This window comes from Dendrobates tinctorius, unplaced genomic scaffold (genome assembly GCF_039654945.1).
Source record: "Dendrobates tinctorius isolate UK_male_01 unplaced genomic scaffold, ASM3965494v1 ptg000086l, whole genome shotgun sequence".
Classification (NCBI taxonomy): domain Eukaryota; kingdom Metazoa; phylum Chordata; class Amphibia; order Anura; family Dendrobatidae; genus Dendrobates; species Dendrobates tinctorius.
Genome location: NW_027361754.1, coordinates 15,634,537 through 15,655,269, shown reverse-complemented (window position 1 = coordinate 15,655,269; position 20,733 = coordinate 15,634,537). Strand labels below are relative to the sequence as shown.

Below are 20,733 nucleotides of genomic sequence, written 5' to 3'. Positions count from 1 at the left end.
AGCAGCAACAAAACCAACATTACTAACCTGAACAAGATGCCAGGATCGACGCCTCTGCGGTTGGGAAAGAATGGGAGACCACAGAAGACAAGGCTCAGGATTCATCCTGTGCAGAGGAAGATGCCTGATGCCTAACAGTAACTGAAATGAAAGAGGAGGTATGTGTCAGAGTAACATTAAAATCTTTGCAGTTCAGTTCCTGGAGAAATTCGAGACACTCCTGCTCAGTACCAGTCCAGGTGAAGAAGACATCGTCGATATAGAGGTGCCAATGTTGGACTTATTTTTTTTAAGAAATCAGAGTTGTAAACGATAGTGCCCTCCCACCAGCCCAAAAAGATGTTACTATAGGCCGGCGCCCATCGCCACTCCCAATACCTGCCGGTAAAAAGATTGATCAAATAGGAAATAATTATGATGTAAAATAAATTTCAAAAGATCGACCAGGAAGGAGTCATGAAGGCGATCCGAGGTACTCTGTCTACTAAGAAAATGACTGATGACCTGCAGGCAGTCATGGTGGCTAATATTCGAGTATAGAGACTCGACATCGCATGGAACCAAAGGATCTGCTTTCTGCAAGAAATACTATGACAGATACGTATAAAGTCAGCCGAATCCCTAATGTAGGATGGCAAGGCAGTGGCAAGAGGCTGCAGAAAAAAATCAACATAGACATTAGCTTTCTCACAGAGACTCCCTATACTAGACACTAAAGGACGTCCAGGAGGTGTGATAAGATTTTTGTGGACTTTAGGGAGCAGATAAAAGGTGGGAATGACAGGGAAGTCTACTCCGAGGTATTGCTTTGTATTGTTATTAATAATGCCATAATCAAAGGCCTGGCATAATAACGAATCAAGTTTGTTAGAAAAAATTTCCATCGTGTCGGAAGGCAGTTTAGCATAAAATTTCTTGTTATTCAACTGTCTATGTGCTTCCTCGATATACAAATGGACAGGCCATAAAACCACATTCCCACCCTTATCTGCTTCCTTAATAACAATGTCCTTGTTGTTTTTGAGAGAAGCAAGTGCCCTTTTTTCACTGGACATAAGATTGTTGGGAGCCCACGGAGTAGATGGTAAGCGCAAGATGTCCCTTTTAATAAGCTCATAAAAAATCTTGATGGTGGGGATCAAGGAAAATGGGGGAGAGACCAAAGATTTATTTTTGTAAGGGAATACACTCTTACCTGGTCTATCCACCCTCTCTTTTAAGAGATCAAAAAGGTCCTGAAGAGCTTGTCTTTCCTGAGTCTCCAAATTATTTGCCATTTCAGGTTTGTGATGGATAGCCTGTAAGACTAGTTTCCGACAAAACAGAAAGAGGTCCTTAACTAAGACGAACTTGTTTAGTACTTTGGACAGAGAAAAGGAGAGGCCTTTCTGTAAAACAGAGATTTCAGCAGCAGATGAAGCGTTCATCTGCGTCGAGTCCAGTAGGATTGGCGAAAAGGGGACTTCGGGCCCTTGTAAAAGTTGGTTCTTTTTCTTAGTACCCTTGAACTTGCCTCCACAACATGTCCTGTGCCTAGATCGCTTCCCCCCGAGGATAAAAAAATAATTTGAGCTGGTAGTCCCTGGGGGAGGATCTGTGGACAGAGCAGATAGGGCAGCGGCTGTACGATCGATGTAGCGTTCATTACCAAAGTGATTCTACTTGAAAACAGTATGACTATCAATGTCTGAGCGATCCCTGTGAAATTTCTTGTGTTTTTTAGCTATCACTTCAGCTTCGAACTTGTCAAGTATACTTTTCAAGTTCTGTTTGAAGTTAGTGACTTGAGTGCTATCAAAAGAGGAGAGCTTATCATAGAATCGTAGAGTTGGAAGGGACCTCCTGGGCCATCTGATCCAACCCCCTGCTCAAAGCAGGATTCGCTAAATCATCCCAGTCAGATGTCTTCCTCACCACTTCTCGTGGCAGCTTGTTCCACTCATTGATCACTCTAGCTGTCAAAAAGTTTTTTCTAATATCTAATCTGTGTCTCCTCCCATTCAGTTTCATCCCATTGCTTCTAGTCTTTCCTTGTGCAAATGAGAATAAAGTTGATCCTTCTACAATGTGACAGCCCTTTAGATATTTGTAGACAGCTATTAAGTCTCCTCTCAGTCTTCTCTTTTGCAAACTAAACATTCCCAAATCCTGCAGCCTTTCCTCATAAGACAGGGTTTGCAGACCGGTCACCATTCTGGTTGCTCTTTTCTGAACTTGCTCCAGTTTGTTGATGTCTTTTTTAAAATGTGGTGCCCAAAACTGGACACAATATTCCAGATGAGGTCTGACCAAAGAGGAGTAGAGGGAAATAATGAGTTCACGTGATCTAGACTGTATGCTTCTGTTAATACATCCTAGCATTGCATTTGCCTTTTTTGCTGCTGCATCACACTGTTGACTCATATTCAGTCTGTGATCTATTAGTATACCCAAGTCTTTTTCACATGTGCTGTTGCTTAGCCCTATTCATCCCATTCTGTATATGCTTTTTTCATTTTTATTGCCCAGATGTAGTACTTTGCATTTTTCCCTGTTAAAAAACATTCTGTTAGTTGCTGCCCACTTCTCCAGTTTATTTATATCTTTTTGAATCCTCTCTCTCTCTTCTCTAGTATTAGCTATCCCCCCTAGCTTTGTGTCATCAGCAAATTGTATCAGTTTACCCTCAATTCCTTCATCTAAATCATTGATAAAGATGTTGAACAATACAGGGCCCAGGACAGAGCCCTGTGGTACCCCACTTGAGACATTCTTCCAACTGGATGTGCAGCCATTTACGACCACTTTTTGGGTCCGATCACTAAGCCAGTTATGAATCCACCTAACAGTTGCCTTGTCCATTCCATACTTAGTCATTTTTACAAATGCTTTGCTGAAGTTAAGATAAACTATATCTACAGCATTTCCTTGATCCACCCAATCAGTGATTCCGTCATAGAAGGAAATTAAGTTAGTCTGACATGACTTATTAGTTACAAACCCATGCTGACTCTGTTTAATCACTTCATTCTTATCCAGGTACTGACATACATGTTGTTTAATAAGTTGTTCAAAGATCTTTCCTGGTATAGAAGTCAGACTCACCGGCCTATAGTTGCCTGGGTCCACCTTCTTCCCCTTTTTGAAGATAGGAACAACATTTGCTCTTCTCCAGTCTTCTGGGACTTCTCCTGTTCTCCAAGAATTTTCAAAGATTATGGAGAGGGGTTCAAAAATGTCTTCTGCTATCTCCTTCAGTACTCTGGGGTGTAATTCATCTGGACCTGGAGACTTGAATTCATTTAGGTTAGCTAAGTGTTTCCTCACTATATTTTCTGTTTATAGATATCCTGGATTCTTCTATTCCCCTAATAGGACAGTGAAGAACAGTTGATGTTACATTTCCTTTCTGAGAGAAAACAGATGCAAAATAGGAACTTAAAAGTTCGGCCTTCTCAACATCCTGTCTTACCATTTCATCATTTTCATCCTGTAAAAATCCTATAGCATCTTTGACTTTCCTTTTACTTTTGACATATCCCCAAAATCCTTTATTATTGCTTTTGACATCTCTTACAAGCCTCAATTCATTGTCAGCTTTAGATAATCTGATTTGTGCCCTGCAGGTTCTGCAGACAGCATTATATTCTTCTTTAGATATGCCTCCCTCTTTCCATTTTATAAGCATTTTTCTTCCTTTTTAGCATGTGCTTAAGTTCTGTGTTCATCCATCCTGGCTTCCTTAAATGCTTCCTATTCTTCCCTCTTTTCGGAATTGTTAACAATTGTGCTTTGAGAATTTCATTTTTCAAGATTTCCCATCCTTCCTGGACATTTTTGTCTTTAAGGATATCCAGCCATTGGATCCCTCCAATTCTCTTTCTGAATCCCTTAAAATCTGCCTTTCTGAAATCTAACCTTGACGTCTGAGTCTTCACAGGTCTTCCTCCTCTAGTTATCCAAAATTCTAAAATAGCATGGTCGCTACCTCCTAGGGTCCCAGCCACTTTTACCTCCTCAACCATTTCCTCCCTGTTTATAAGGATTAGATCCAAGGTAGCAGTTCCCCTTGTTTTCTCCCCTACCTTTTGGAAGATAAAGTTGTCAGCAAGAGAGGATAAGAATTTCCTTGACCTGTTAGTTTTGCCTGAGAGAGATTCCCACAAATGTCTGGATAGTTGAAATCTTCCATGACAACTATGTCATATTTTTTGGAGAACTTGGCCATTTGATGCATAAAGAGTTCATCCATATCTTCAGCTTGCACAGGCGGCCTGTAGTAAATGCCTACAATGGTGTCCATTCCATTGTTCTGTCCTTGTATTCTTACCCAAACAGTTTCCACAGAACTCCCAGTCTCTGAAGCTTCAATCTCTGTGCAGATATACGCGTTTCTAATATACAATGCGACACCTCCTCCTCGTTTATCAAGTCTGTTTCTTGAAAATAAGTTGTATGCTTCTAGTCTTGTATTCCAATCATGTGTATTGCCCCACCAAGTTTCAGTGATTCCAATGACATCATATTTCTTTTCCAGTGTTAGTAGTTCCAATTCTCCTTGTTTGTTGCCCATGCTTTGTGCATTAGTATAGCAACATTTTAGTTTGTGATTGGTTTCTCTTTCTCCAATATTTGTGTTAATTAGATTCTTTTGTCTTTGTTCTTCCTTTCCACTTCTAATAGCAGAGTTCTCAATAGCATTTGTCTGGTGTTTGGCTTTTCTGGTCTTTTGCTTCCCTTCCCATGTTGTTCTAGTTTAAAGCTCTCCTTACAAGTGTAGCAAGGCGACTTCCAAATACATGTTTTCCAGTCTTCGTAAGACTTCGTAAGCTTAGTCTCTAAGTCCTTGATAAGTGTCTTAGTGGACACAAGAAGCTCTTTATCATGCTCAAAAAGCATAGAGATCAAGATGTTAGAACATTGTATAAGTCCCTGCTCCCATGTATTTTTAAAGGCAGCTGTGGGTTCCCAAGTGGGGAAAATTGAGACCCGGAGGCCCCGTGGTACTATGGCAGATTTAACGTACTCTTCTAAGCTCCGAATGTTCCACCAAAGGCGGATACCTGATTTTTTAGCTTCTGTTAGTTCATGTGTAAGATTAGCAAAGTCAGAGCCAATCACTGGGGCCTCCTGAGTCTGAAAAATATCTGAAGAGTAAGCCCGCCAAAAGGCTTCTCATGTATGCCAATCCATATACAGAAAAGTGTAGTAAATTGATAAACAAGAACCACCATCAGACTAGTGTACCTCAACAACTAGCCAATCACAAAACATACATACCAAGAAAATTGTCTACAAAAAGTACACAAAGAAATATGTATCATATGATAGATATAATATATTGCTTTTCCTGTGCCTTTCATATATACTTACTGTTATGGACGGCGGAACACACCTAATATAAATAATAGGAGGTGCGTTCGCCGCCCGGGGTCCACCGTGCGGTAGATGGTAAGACCGCTGCTGGGTAATGGCAGACTCACTAAATGGCGGAGTACTGCACTCGGGTTAGCATCACCCGAGATGCTAGAGGCGGCTCTGTTTAAGGCACAGAGACGCCCTAGAGAAACTTAGGAAAAATACGCCGGGCCTGTTCTCCTCACAGGGCCAGCCGGCGTGTGACGTCGCAACCACGAATGCCAGAGGAACTGCTAAGCGCAGCGCGGCGGAACTGCTAAGCGCAGCGCCGCTAAATGACGGTGCCGACAGGGCGGACACCGACGGGCGCTAGTGCTAGGTGCAGTAAGCACAGTGGCAAATATCTAGCCACTACCTGGCACTGACTAATTCCAACACTCTGTCACCATTCGTAATATCAGAGGGTAGGGGTTTCCAATAAGTCAGTCTCCAGAACATGCATCCATCACCATTCACACATAGCATAATTGGTCTACACTAGCGCATGGCTTTTTATAGCCATGCGCTTCCGGGACCTTCCAGTACCCTGGAAAGGACCAATCAGATCCGACGGAGGACCTGAGCATGTGACCCCTGCTCTCCAGTGAGAGGTCAACTTGCGGGCATGCCCAGTAGCACGGCACGAGGACTTAGCCTCTGGAGCGGTTCCCTGCCGAGCAGGTTGCGCTACCATTGCTGCACCAGAGGTGGCAGCAACATCCAAGCCAACAGAACGAGTCTGAGCAGCACGCCTGGCTCGCCGTGATGGCTGAGCAGGACCTGGAGCGGAATGGGAGATCGCTGAATGTATGGCTCTGGATTCCCACTGTGCACTGTCAGGAATCCGACGCCTAACACTTACACTTGGAGCGTATCTAGCGGAATACCTATTTTTATCTCTGATGCCCTGGTAACCTCGGTGCTTGCGCACTATGCATCTTCAATACGTTTCTCATTCTTTACTAAGTGATGCACAGCGCAGGCGCCAACTCCAGACTGACGTCATCGGTTCTTCCGTAGCTGCGCTCTTTCTATTCTGAGGCATTTGCCCTCACAGGAATCTCCTCCTCTAGCGCATGCATCTATCCTGGCCAGGATAGCTGTTCCGGCTGATGTCGTTCATTCCTCCTACTTACCGTTCAGCTGTTGTACCTCATTAGCTCATGATTAAAAAGGCTGCTTGACTCTTTCACCAACACACTTCCCCTGACGAAGCTTCGCTTCAGCAGCGATACGCGAGGGGTTTCCCACATCACTTGTGTCTCGGGACTTATGCCCTCCTGACATTACAATCCTGATGTCTTCATGGACCATCTCTATTTGGTGACTTGATTGTTATTTGAGTTTCCCCTCCTGGTGCTATTTTTTTTTTCTATGTATGAGCTCTCATTATAGCTCCTTGTTATACCTTGCAATCTTAGTGAGCTATTTTTCTCTCTTGAAGGGATATCTATCCACAATTGCTCACAGCACCTTTTGGGTCTATTGTGACCTCACATGGGGATTATATTACCTCTTTAAACTTCCTGGGGATGCCCAGTTTGGGATTGTATTTATACAACTTATGTGTATCTGATATATATTTTAGGGATAATACTCTATTGTGTACATTCTCTGCATATATTGTGTTTTTTTCTTGTCTACTAATACATTTTTGCACATCTACTGTATATATAAATACAATTGCTCTAGTATTTTGGGTGTGCGCCTGCTTTGCACTGTTCTTTTTCTCCTACATTCCATATACTCTTTTCTGTGCATTGTGCAGCACCCCTGCTCATTGAAATATAATTTTGTATGCCCGTTAGTAGTGCTCCCTTCCCTGCTTTTCACTCAACAGTTCCTGCAAGATGAAGGCATTGAAGCTATGGACTGGCCCGCCCTTTCCCTAGACCTGAATCCGATTGAGCACATCTGGGACATCATGTCGCGCTCCATCCACCAATGTCACATTGCACCACAGACTGTCCAGGAGTTGGTTGATGCTTTAGTCAAGGTCTGGGAGGAGATACCTCAGGAGACCATCTGCCGTCTCATCAGGAGCATGCCCAGGCATTGTAGGGAGGTCATACAGGCACGTGCGTGGAAGTCACACACAATACTGAGCATCTTTTCATTGTCATGAGGCATTTCCACTGAAGTTGGATCAGCCTGTAATTTGATTTTCCACTTTGATTTTGAGTATCATTCCAAATCCAGACGTCCATGGGATATTCATTTTGATTTACAATGATAATTTTTATGTTTTCTTGTTCTGAACACATTCCACTATGCAATGAATAAAAATTTGCAACTTGAATATTTCATTCAGAGATATCTAGGATGTGGTATTTTAGTGTTCCCTTTAGTTTTTGGGCAGTGTATATTATTTTCCTGTTAGCCAATAAAGGTATCACTCTTAGAATACTTTCGTTATCATTAGGCTGTGTGCCCACGTAAGCGTTTTTTTCGCGTTTTTTTCAAGCAAAAGTGCTTTAAAAATGCATACATTATGCATCCCATTCTTATAAGGCATTCCGCAATTTTTGTGCACATGATGCGTTTTTTTCTGCATAAATAACATTGCGGAAAAAAACACAGCATGTTCATTAATTTTGCGGAAAAAAATGCTTGTCCAATTATATATTCAATGAGAATGTGGATGCTCTGGAAAAAAAACGCGCAAAAAATGCGGAAAAAAAATGCGTTTTTTTCTGGGAAGGAGTCTAGTTTTTCTCAGGAAATTTCTGCATATGTGGGCACATAGCCTTAGGCATAAAAGTGTTCACACCCAACTGGGATTCAATGATTCAGCATTTACCACTGAGCTGTGATGTCATCCTGTTCAATATTGATTGTGGTACAATCATTTTCATCATTTTCCCATTTCTTTCAGTGATCTGTTACAGGACAAAGGAGAAGAAGTGCGATCAGCCCTTCAACATGTTATGAAGTGTGATCTCGAGAAAGAAAATATGATGGATCCAATCGTCTTACCACCAGCAGATTGTGTCATGAGTGGCTGGCTCCTAGATGTAATCAGCAAAGATCAGAATGATTACATGAGATATCTCAGGAAGTTCTCATAGTTGTTGAGCCCTGGAGGGCACATTATATTAATGGGTTGTTTAGGGATGTCATATTTCACAGTCGGGAAACACAAGTTCCATGCTGTAAATTATGATGAGGATTTTGCCAAGAAAACTCTTATTGAAGAAGGTTTTATCATTGACCACTGTAAGGTTAAAAAGATAATGAATGACCACAGTGATTGTAAAGCGATTATATTCATTGTAGCTCATAAAGAAAAGTAGGAGAAGTAAGAGATCACAAGCTGAGTCTCCATGTCAATTTTTTCAACGTAAAAGCTTAAATACTATTATTATCATTAATCTGAGTTTAGTGAACAATACAAGTCTATAAAAATATAATTGTACTTTCCTTATTATAAAAAGTGTTGTGCATCATGTATCACTGGGGAAAAATCAAATGTAAGGTGAAAAAACTGTTCTTCCACAAAAGAATTGGATCTTTAATATTATAAGTGCACACAATAAAGTCATTATAAGGTGACTGATGTCTAATTTGCCTATTTGTGTCCTTTACCAAGATAAAAATTCCCACACTAACGCAGAGTCCTCAGTGGTTGATGCCTTTTAATTGCTAATGGCAATTTGTTACCATCTTTTCAGTTAGCCATTAAAAGGTATCAACCACTGAGAACTCTCAATTTTAAATATTTTTCTATCTACTGGCTAACACGGTACAAAGATATACAGGGTGGGCCATCTATATGGATACACCTATATGGATATACCTAAATAAAATGGGAATGGTTGCTGATAAAGTGGATTGGTCATCGTGGGCCAGTAGAATGGCCACCAAGGTCTCCCGATCGGACCCCCTTAGACTTTTATTTTTGGGGTCATCTGAAGGCAATTGTCTATGCCCGTGTTCCCCAAATCCGGTCCTCAAGAGCCACCAACAGGTCATGTTTTCAGGATTTCCTTAGCATTGCACAGGTGATAATTGCATCACCTGAACAGGCAAGAATTCAAACACCTGTGCAATACTGAGGAAATCCTGAAAACGTGACCTGTTGGTGGCTCTTGAGGACCGGAGTTGGGGAACACTGGTCTATGCTGAGAAGATACGAGATGTGCATCATCTGAAACAACGAATATACTGGAAACCTGTGCTAGCATTTCTTCTGCGGTGTTATGAGCTCATTTTCTACTCCACCAGTTGAGAGTTCCCCTTCCGTTCTCCCTCTGGTGGTGACAGGAGGTAGTGAGGTTGGTTTAAGTAGTAGTGATCTGCTACCTGGTGAGGAAGATAATGATTGGATCTCTGGAGTATTAGACTGGATATAAGACAGCCAACGCCCTATCCTGGTGCTGGTGATTCAGTCTGCTTCTCAGGTCTAGGACTCAGCTCTGTTCCAGTCTTCTCAAGATAAGTTTGTTTTTTGCTAATGTTCACACTTGCTTTTGTTGGTCTTTGCAGTTTTTTGTGTGGTCAGCCAGCCCGGCTGGGCTGTGCTGAATTTCCACTCTTATTTGCCAAATTGCCTTTTTTTGTCCCTTATTAGATTGGCCTATTTTTGCTCTGTCTCAGAATATTTCAGAGTGCTGATATAGTGGGAGAAATCTAGTGACTTCAGGGTTAATTTTGCTATCAGTTGTGTTGGACATTTTGGTAGGGTTTTTGGCAGATTGCAGACAGTGTCTTTCCTTTCCTGTCCTTTCTAGTTAGTTTGGCCCCATTGTTTGCTCAGCCTATTTTCCTGCCTTTGTTTGTGTTTTCATCTTTTTTCACTGTCAATACATGTGGGGGGCTGTCTCTCCTTTGGGGTCTGCTCTGGGGCAGTTAGTTTTCCTCTTTTCCTGCTTTAGGCTTATTTAGTACTCCGGCATCTAGGACTACGGTAGGAACGCTCCACAACTGCTGCTAGTTGAGTGTTAGGATCAGAGGTCTGCAGTCTGCATAGTTACCAACCTCTTTGGTTTTCTGAGACTTAGCTTGTGTTGTTTTTTATTTCCTCCTCGGCTACCCGTTCATAACACTGCGGTGTTGCTATTAGTGTGTCAAGAGTGGGAGAAAAGGGTTGCATTAACAATCCAACACAATGGGCAGCACTTTGAACTGAACACATATTTTAAGTGGTCATACACTTGTAAATAACTCATGAAAGAATAAAGTTACGTTAAAACCAAGCACACCGCTGCTTTTCTTGTGAAATTCTAAATAAGTTTGATGTGTCACATGACCCTCTTCCCATTGGAAAAAATAAAGTTGGATCCAAAATGGCCAACTTCAAAATGGCCGCCATGGTCACCACCCATCTTGAAAAGTTTTTCCCCTCCCATATACTAATGTGCCACAACCAGGAAGTTGATATCACCAACCATTCCCATTTTATTTAGGTGGATCCATATAGATGGCCCACCCTGTATATCTTTCCTGTATCACACTAATAATAAGTTTTACAAAAATTGATTTATAAGCAATGATCACTTTGAGTGCAATGCACCCCATTTTAAATACAAGCAGTAACAAAAATCAGATCAGATTAAATAGATTTTTGACAGATATCTGCTTTTAATCAGCATCTTTTGCAATGAGATTGTGCCGATTAATTATTATTTAAACATCTCCAGATACCAGGAAGACATACTGGATGGTGAAATTGGAAATTAGAGGCCTCCAGGGAATAAATATTGGAAGGGATGTGATGTTTCATCATTAATAACCATTCTACATGGCTACAATGACTTGTTCTTTTATCTATTTCGTATCGTGTTTAGACTCATCTGTTTGCATGGATTTTCTCTGCAAATTGAATGTCTCTTATTATGGTCTGGAAGCTCTCTAGACCTCAGAGGATAATAAACATAATATATGAAGAGAAAATGGTAATTAGACCTACCGGTAATTGTGTTTCCAGGAATCCATCCTGACAGCACGCTGGAGGACGTCCTTCTTATCCACAGTGGGACAGGAAACCGCGAGAGTTTACAAGGACCCTCCCCTCACCACCCTTCAGTGATTTCTCAAAGTAACACATCTGGAAGGATGCAAAAAAGATTTTTATTTAGCAACATTTCCTCATACACATGTTACATCACAATAGTATGGATGAATATCATAGGGAGGGAACTAACAGTGCTGTCAGGATGGATTCCTGGAAACACAATTACCGGTAATTACCGTTTTCCAGGTCACCACCTGACAGCTCGCTGGAGTAGACTGGTCCTAGGGTGGGACTACGGCATGGAGCACTTTTCTGCCAAATGCCAATTGTGTGGATACCACATCTAATTTATAGTGCTTAGAGAAGGTACTGAGACTGGACCAGGACGCGGTCCTGCAGATCTGCTCTGCTGAAGCCCCCCCCTCTCTGCCCATGACGTGGCCATGGCCCTAGTTGAGTGGGCTTTAAGGTTCCCTGGGGGATTCTGCCCCTGTGTCCTATAGACTAGACTAATTGTGGATTTAATCCATCTTGCGATTGTGGATTTAGACGCTTTTCTCCCTTTATTCGGACCTCTGTATTGGACGAAGAGATTATTATCTTGTCTCCAAGGCCTGGTTGCGTCCAGTGTTGTGAGTTCATTTTCCCCTTCATCACTGAGGCCCGAGGAATTCCCTCTTCTGGTAAGGAGAGGTAGTGAATCTGATTATCAGACACCTGAGATTAATGATGATGACTGGCTGAGTGGAGTCACAGACTGGATATAAGGCTGCATACGCCCATTCCTCCCTGCGGGTGATTTCTCTGTGGTATCCTTGGAGTCCAGTCTGAATTCCTGCTCTGCTAAAGCTAAGTTTTCCTCCTGGCTTTTTGCATTTGTGCCTTGCTTTGTTTTTTCTGGATTTCAGCCATTCCCTGCTGGGGTGAGCTGAACTCCTTAGCTCTGTCTTCTGAAAATACCAGAGTGCTGATTTAGTTTTGAAGCTTAGTTGCTTCAGGGTCTTTTTCCATTTCAGCTTGCTGGCCTATGTTTTTGATAGGGTTTTTTGCCGATTGCAGACAGCAGCTTTCCTTTCCTTTCCTGTTTAGATTAGATTGGGCCCCAACGTTTGCTCAGCCTATCTTTCTATCTGTGTCAGTGTTTTTTCATCTTGCTTCACCGTTATTATATGTTGGGGGCTGCCTTTTACTTTGGGGTCTGCTCTGGGGCAGTTTAGATTTCCCTTTCTATCTTTAGGCTATATAGTCCTCCGGCTGTGTTCGAGGGGTCTAGGGCACCGTAGGTACCCCCCACGGCTACTGCTAGTTGTGTTGATAGGTTCAGGGGTCTGCAATCGGATAGTTGCCAGCTCCTGTGGTTTTCTGGACGTAGCTTCTATTTTTGTGTCTGCCTCCAACGGTCACTCAATCATAACAGAATCACCCGCCTGACCACAGATCCTAGGGTACTCAATAGCAGGAAAGAATTGCAAAAAAAAAAAAAAAAGTGTGTGTATATTTTTTTCCTCTATATCTCTGAGGCCGTAGGGGGAATTTTTTTTTCTCTCAATGGAGATAAAGCAACTGTCTGATCGTGTGGAGCAGCTCGCTGCGGAAGTGCGGGGAATTTCCGCCTACCTTGCTCATTCACATGCTGCTGAACCAAAGATTCCTACAGCTGATGTATTTTGAGGTGATCGGTCTAAATTTTTGAATTTCAAAAATAATAGTAAATTATTTTTTGCCTTGAAGCCTAACTCGTCAGGGAGCTCCGCGCAGCAGGTTAAAATTGTCATCTCTTTGCTGCGTGGCGATCCCCAGGATTGGGCGTTTTCTTTGAAACCAGATGATCCTATTCTGACTAATGTGAACGCATTTTTTCAAGCCTTGGGCTTGTTGTATGACGAACCTAATGCCATTGATCAGGCTGAAAAGACCCTGCTGGCATTGAATCAGGGTCGAGATTCTGCAGAATTGTACTGTCAAAAATTCCGAAAGTGGGCGGTACTTACTACTTGGAATGATAATGCCTTGGCTGCTCTCTTTCGGAAGGGTTTGTCAGAAGCCGTAAAAGATACTATGGTGGGATTTCCTGTTCCCTCTGGTCTTGACGATTCTATGTCATTAGCCATTCAGGTTGATCGGCGTTTGCGCGAACGCAAAACTGCACGAGAGGTGTTGCCACCTGTTGAACAAATGACTGAACCTATGCAATGTGATAGAGTTTTCTCCAGAGAGCAGCGTCAGGAGTTCAGAAGGCGTAATAAGTTGTGCTTTTTCTGTGGAGATGCCTCGCATATTATTTCTGTCTGTCCTAAACGAGATAAACGCTTTGCACAAACGTTTTCTGTTGGTGGTGTTCAACGTCAGTTTCTTCTGGCTATTACTCTGATCTGCTCCCTGTCCACATTTTCCGCCAAGGCATTTGTGGATTCGGGAGCAGCTCTAAACCTAATGGACTTGGATTTTGCTAAACGTTGTGGATTTCGTATGACACCTCTGCGGACGCCTATCCCTTTGAGGGGGATTGATGCTACTCCTTTGGCTAAAGATAAACCTCAGTTTTGGACCCAGGTGGTGATGCGGGTCGCCCCAGACCATCAAGAAAATTGCAGATTTTTGGTGTTGCATAATCTGCATGATACCATTGTTCTGGGGTTTCCCTGGTTACAAATCCATAATCCAGTTCTGGATTGGAAATCTTTGTCTGTGGTGAGTTGGGGTTGTCGGTGTGCCCTTAGTGATGCTCCTGTTTTTTCCACCTCTCCCCAGTCACATGATGTTCCTGACTATTTGGCTGACTTTTATGATGTATTTAGTGAAAATGAGTCTGCGTCTTTGCCTCCTCATAGGAGTTATGACTGTGCTATTGAGCTGAACCCAGGGTGTAAATTCCCCAAGGGTCGGCTTTTCAACTTATCTGTACCCGAGCACGAGGCTATGCGATCCTATATTAAGGAGGCATTGGAAAAGGGTCATATTAGACCATCCTCTTCACCTTAGGTGCTGGTTTTTTTTTTTGTAGCCAAAAAGGATGGATCATTAAGACCTTGTATTGATTATCGTGCCCTCAACAAGATTACTGTTAAATATCAGTATCCGTTACCCCTGATTTCGGATCTATTCTCTAGAGTTAAAGGTGCTTGCTGGTTTACCAAGCTTGACCTCAGGGGGGCGTATAATCTTATTCGCATTAAGCATGGGGATGAATGGAAGACAGCGTTTAATACTCCGGAGGGACATTTTGAGTACCTGGTGATGCCTTTTGGGCTCACTAATGCCCCTTCTGTCTTCCAGTGCTTCATGAACGATATTTTCCGAGATTTTGTGGATAAATTTTTGATTATCTATCTGGATGATATTTTGATCTTCTCCAAGGATTGGGATTCTCATGTGGAACATGTTCGGACTGTGTTCCGGATCTTGAGGGAGAATTCCCTGTATGTCAAGGGATCTAAATGCCTTTTTGGGGTACAGAGGATTTCATTTTTGGGATTTATTTTGTCTCCGTCAACTATTGAAATGGATCCAGTCAAGGTACAGGCCATTTATGATTGGGTTCAGCCCACTTCTTTGAAGGCCCTCCAGAAGTTTTTGGGTTTTGCTAATTTTTATCGGAAATTTATAGCAAAATTTTCTAGTATTGCCAAGCCATTGACTGATTTGACTAAGAAGGGTGCTGATTAGAGTTGAGCGAAACAGGTCGAAAAATTTGAAAAGTCGCCGACTTTTGGCAAAGTCGGGTTGCATGAAATGAAACCCGACCCTAGGATGAGGTCGGCCACGAGGTCGGCGACTTACGCAACAAAGTCGCGTTTCAAAAGTTTGTTTTGCGCTCTTTTTCAGCCAATCAGGATCCACGGACACTGTGGGCAACGTGATGACATAGGCACGGGTCACCACCATCTTTCAGAAGGGCATGCAAGTGATTGGCTTGCTTTGGTGGGCGTCACAGGGGGTATAAAAGGGCGTGCACGCCGACCGCCATCTTACTTCTGCCGATCTTAGCATAGGGAGAGGTTGCTGCTGATTCTGTAGGGAGAGCGTTAGGCAGGGAAGAAGAAAAAAAAACTGCTTCTGCTGCTAGCGATTTTGCCTGTACAACACACCAGTCACTGTGTGTGCAGTGCAAGGGGAGGCTATATTGTGGTGTATCAGTGGTGTTGGTTGTTGGGCTGCCTTCTAAGGCTTCCTGACAGCTGCATTGCTGTTTACCCACTGCTCTGCAAACTGCTTTTTTAAAAGCAATCCCAATTTTTTTTTTTTGTCCTGCTGAGGTACTGAGCGTGCATTTTTTCACACTATACAGCGGTGTACGCTCCTCACACAGTACCGTGTAACGGCTGTTATCACAGCCACAGTGAAGCTATCAGTGTGTCACTCTGTGAGAATAAGTCGAGGACATGTTCCGTTCTTACAGACCTGCACTCTAGGGAGATTCCTATTCTGCCCAATTCTACATACACCTTGTAGTTTGTGATACACTAGCCAATTTCTGCCTGTGACATAGCGCTGTGATATTCAGTGAGCCTCACACAATCCAAAAGTGTCCAGTGTCCACAAGTGTCTGCAGAAATTCAAAATCTCACTTATCCTCTAGTCACTTTTGTCACAGCTGTGCCATCGAGCCTGTGACATAGCGCTCAGATATTCAGTGGGCCTCACACAATCCAAAAGTGTCCATTGTCCACTAGTGTGAGCAGAAAATCAAAATCTCCCTTATCCTCTAGTCACTTTGGTCACAGCTGTGCCATCGAGCCTGTGACATAGCGCTCAGATATTCAGTGGGCCTCACACAATCCAAAAGTGTCCATTGTCCACTAGTGTGAGCAGAAATTCAAAATCTCCCTTATCCTCTAGTCACTTTGGTCACAGCTGTGCCATCGAGCCTGTGACATAGCGCTCAGATATTCAGTGGGCCTCACACAATCCAAAAGTGTCCAGTGTCCACAAGTGTCTGCAGAAATTCAAAATCTCCCTTATCCTCTAGTCACTTTGGTCACAGCTGTGCCATCGAGCCTGTGACATAGCGCTCAGATATTAAGTGGGCCTCACACAATCCAAAAGTGTCCAGTGTCCACTAGTGTGTGCAGAAATTCAAAATCTCCCTTATCCTCTAGTCACTTTGTTCACAGCTGTGCCATCGAGCCTGTGACATAGTGCTCAGATACTCAGTGGGCCTCACACAATCCAAAAGTGTCCAGTGTCCACAAGTGTCTGCAGAAATTCAAAATCTCCCTTATCCTCTAGTCACTTTTGTCACAGCTGTGCCATCGAGCCTGTGACATAGCGCTCAGATATTCAGTGGGCCTCACACAATCCAAAAGTGTCCATTGTCCACTAGTGTGAGCAGAAATTCAAAATCTCCCTTATCCTCTAGTCACTTTTGTCACAGCTGTGCCATCGAGCCTGTGACATAGCGCTCAGATATTCAGTGGGCCTCACACAATCCAAAAGTGTCCATTGTCCACTAGTGTGAGCAGAAATTCAAAATCTCCCTTATCCTCTAGTCACTTTGGTCACTGCTGTGCCATCGAGCCTGTGACATAGCGCTCAGATATTCAGTGGGCCTCACACAATCCAAAAGTGTCCATTGTCCACTAGTGTGAGCAGAAATTCAAAATCTCCCTTATCCTCTAGTCACTTTGGTCACTGCTGTGCCATCGAGCCTGTGACATAGCGCTCAGATATTCAGTGGGCCTCACACAATCCAAAAGTGTCCATTGTCCACTAGTGTGAGCAGAAATTCAAAATCTCACTTATCCTCTAGTCACTTTGGTCACTGCTGTGCCATCGAGCCTGTGACATAGCGCTCAGATATTCAGTGGGCCTCACACAATCCAAAAGTGTCCATTGTCCACTAGTGTGAGCAGAAATTCAAAATCTCACTTATCCTCTAGTCACTTTGGTCACAGCTGTGCCATCGAGCCTGTGACATAGCGCTCAGATATTAAGTCGGCCTCACACAATCCAAAAGTGTCCAGTGTCCACTAGTGTGTGCAGAAATTCAAAATCTCCCCTGTCCTATAGACACCTTGTACCTTGTTTTACATTACTATATAGTTTGTTGGATTTTGTCTACATTTCTACCAAAAATGAGGAAGGCTGGTGGAAGAGGCCGTGGATTTGGGCGGGGGTTGGCAGCTGGTAATGATGGTGTTGGTGGTAGATCTGATGGTAGTGGCAAGAGCAAAATAGGACCGAATGCAGGAGGTGTTGAGCCTGCGTCATCGTCTGGCTCCATAAGGCTTCGAAGGCTTAGTTTTCTAGGAGTTGGCAAACCGCTTTTAAAGCCAGAGCATCAGGAAAAAGTTTTGTCTTACATTGCTGACTCAGCCTCCAGCTCTCTCGCCTCCTCTTCTTCAGTTGTAAAAAGTAAAAGCACTGAGTCAGCATTGGAGGCTCATGTTAATGAACCACACCTTTCCTTGTGTCCTTCACCCCAACCAAGATTGAAGGATGACGCAGGCCATACTACTGATTACTCCATGGAGCTGTTTTCACATACCATGCCTGGATTATCAAGTGAAATGGTGAATTACCCAGGCCAAGATGAATCTGACATGGAGTGCACTGATGCACAGCCGCTGATGGATGATTCTGCTGGTACATTCACTCAGAGCACTACATTGCCTCGCAGTGTACAGAGCCAGATTCTGACCCTGATGAGACTCAGGTGCCCCTTCCCGCACACTATACCACAATACACGGTGACACAGAGGAAGGTGCACATGACATAGAAGAGGAGGTGATGGATGACCCAGTTGTTGACCCAGATTGGCATCCATTGGGGGAAGAGGGTGCTGCTTCCAATAGCTCAGATGAGGAGCATCCACAGCAGACATCGACATCGCAACAGCTGTTATCTGGCAGGCCCGGAGCACTCCAAAGACAGGTTCATCAAAAGAGTTGCTGGACAGCTTGTCCAGAGGGTCAAAAGATCACAGCGTTCTAGGCCGCAAAATGTCTGTCAAAGTAGGAAGAGTGCAGTGTGGCACTTTTTTGAACAAAATCCTCATGATCAGGCCAAGGTTATCTGTAAGAAGTGCGCAAAGACCTTTAGCCGAGGGAAAAATCAGAAAAATTTGAATACCAGTTGCATGCTTAGACATTTAACCAGCATGCACTTGCAAGCGTGGACACAACACCAAACCTCAAGTGCCACATGTGCAACTGATCACAACGAAGGTAGTCAGCAACGCTACATTGTTTCCCCCACTGTAAGCCCACCGGTTAGCACAGCAGCAAATGTTGAGGTGTCGTTGCAAGGCCACAGCAGTCAGGGAATCCCACTGTTATATCAACGAAAGACTGATTCTAGGCCATCAGAAAGAACAACAACTCCATCACCATCATCAACCCTCTCTCAGTCCGCCCTGTCCACCGCTACTTCCACCCTATGCAGCTCTCAAGTCCAGCTCACCATCCCAGACACTATGAGTAGGTCAAGAAAGTACTCAGTCTCTCATCCGCGTACACTGGGTTTGAACGCCCACATTGCCAAACTAGTCTCGTTTGAGATGATGCCCTTTCGGTTGGTGGAAAGCACAGCTTTCCGCGAACTCATGGCTTATGCAGTACCACGCTATGACTTACCCAGTCGCCACTTCTTCTCTCGCAAAGCCATCCCAGCCCTCCACCATCATGTGAAAGACCGCATTGTCCATGCACTCAAGCAGTCAGTGAGTGGAAAGGTGCACCTCACAACTGATGCATGGTCCAGTCGGCATGGCCAGGGCCGTTACGTGTCCATCACTGCGCACTGGGTTAATGTGGTGGATGCAGGGTCCACAGGGGACAGCGGTGGTGGGACAGTGCTGCCTAGCCCACGGTATAGGAAACAGTTGGCTGTAGGCATTCGACCCTCCTCCTCCTCCAGAAGCGAAAGCTCGTCCACAGAGCGAAGTCGTACGAGCACTCCATCTGCAGCTGCCACTGTTGCACACGATGTGTCCCCCTATCGAGCAGCTAGTGGAAAGGGTCAGCAGGCTGTGTTGCAGATGATGTGTTTGGGCGACAGACACACCGCCGAGGTGCTGGCCAAGTACTTGAAGCGACAAACTGAGTCATGGCTGGGCAGTGTACATCTTGAGGCAGGCAAGGTAGTTAGTGATAACGGCCGTAATTTTGTGGCAGCCATAGCCCTTTCAAAACTCAGCCACATACCTTGCTTGGCTCACACCTTGAACCTGGTGGTGCAGTGCTTCCTAAAAAATTATCCGGAGTTAACAGCCCTGCTCCAGAAGGTGCGAAGACTGTGCGCGCACATCCGCCGGTCGCCTGTACACTCCGTTCGTATGCAGAAGCTGCAGCGATTGCTCCACCTTCCCAACCACCGCCTCATTATCGACAATGCAACAAGGTGGAACTCCACCCTGCACATGGTGGAGCGGCTGTGCGAGCAGAGGCAGGCCATAATGCATTTGTGGGAGGATACACGGCCAGGCACTTTGAGAGCAGACATGGAGTTGACAGGTGTGCAGTGGTCGAAGCTGAGGAATGCACACGGCTGGTAAGCGCAGACGACGCCATCCTAAGCATGAGCATCCCACTTTTGCGTCTGCTCATGCAAACTTTGACACACCTTAAGGAGCAGGCTTCTGCAGCCAATGTTGATGAGGAGGAAGAGGAGGAGGGAATCCTTGATGACATTCAGCCATTGTCTGCTCAGGGACCTCTCCTGGACGAGGTGGAGGAAGAAGAGGAGGAGGAGGAGGAGGATGATGGGGATGATTACTTAGGGGAGGAGGATGCATCTCGTGGGGCAAGTGAAAATGTTGGCGTGGCAAGTTCTGGTACAGGGTTTGTGCGTGACTGGAGGGATGTGGATTTGCCAGAAAGTGCTCCTCCAACCAGCACTCGCAGTGCATCATTGACACCGGGAACATTGGCCCACATGTCAGATTATGCCTTGCAGATCCTAAAAAGGGACCCCCGCATTGCCAAAATGATGAACGATGACGACTACTGGTTGGCCAGCATCCTGGATCCATGCTATAAAGGCAAATTACAAAACATCATGCCACAGGAGAACCTTGACCTAATATTGGCTAATAAACAAGCAACTCTGATAAATCGGTTGCTTGAGGCATTCCCAGCACACAGCAGCGGTGATGGTTCTCACACGAGCCGTACGGGCCGGGGTCAGCTTGGCAGAGGTGTTCGTGGTGCACACAGCAGAAGTGGCGTTGGAGACAGGGGTTTCATGACAATGTTGTGGACTGATTTTTCAAGTACCGCTCACACAACTGGTAATACTGCATCGATGGAAAGTGACAGGAGACAGCAGTTGTCAACTATGGTTACAAACTACTTTTCCTCCCATATCGATGTTCTCCCACACAGGTCATTCCCCTTTGACTATTGGGCCGCTAAACTGGACACCTGGCCTGAATTGGCACAATATGCCTTACAGGAGCTCGCTT

The 20,733-nt window shown here is 44.3% G+C and overlaps 1 pseudogene; it reads left to right on the top strand.

Annotated features, from left to right (window-relative positions):
- Positions 1-8,928, top strand: part of LOC141097713 (indolethylamine N-methyltransferase-like) — a 72,568-nt pseudogene extending 63,640 nt beyond the window's left edge.
- The last annotated feature ends 11,805 nt before the right edge of the window (positions 8,929-20,733 follow it).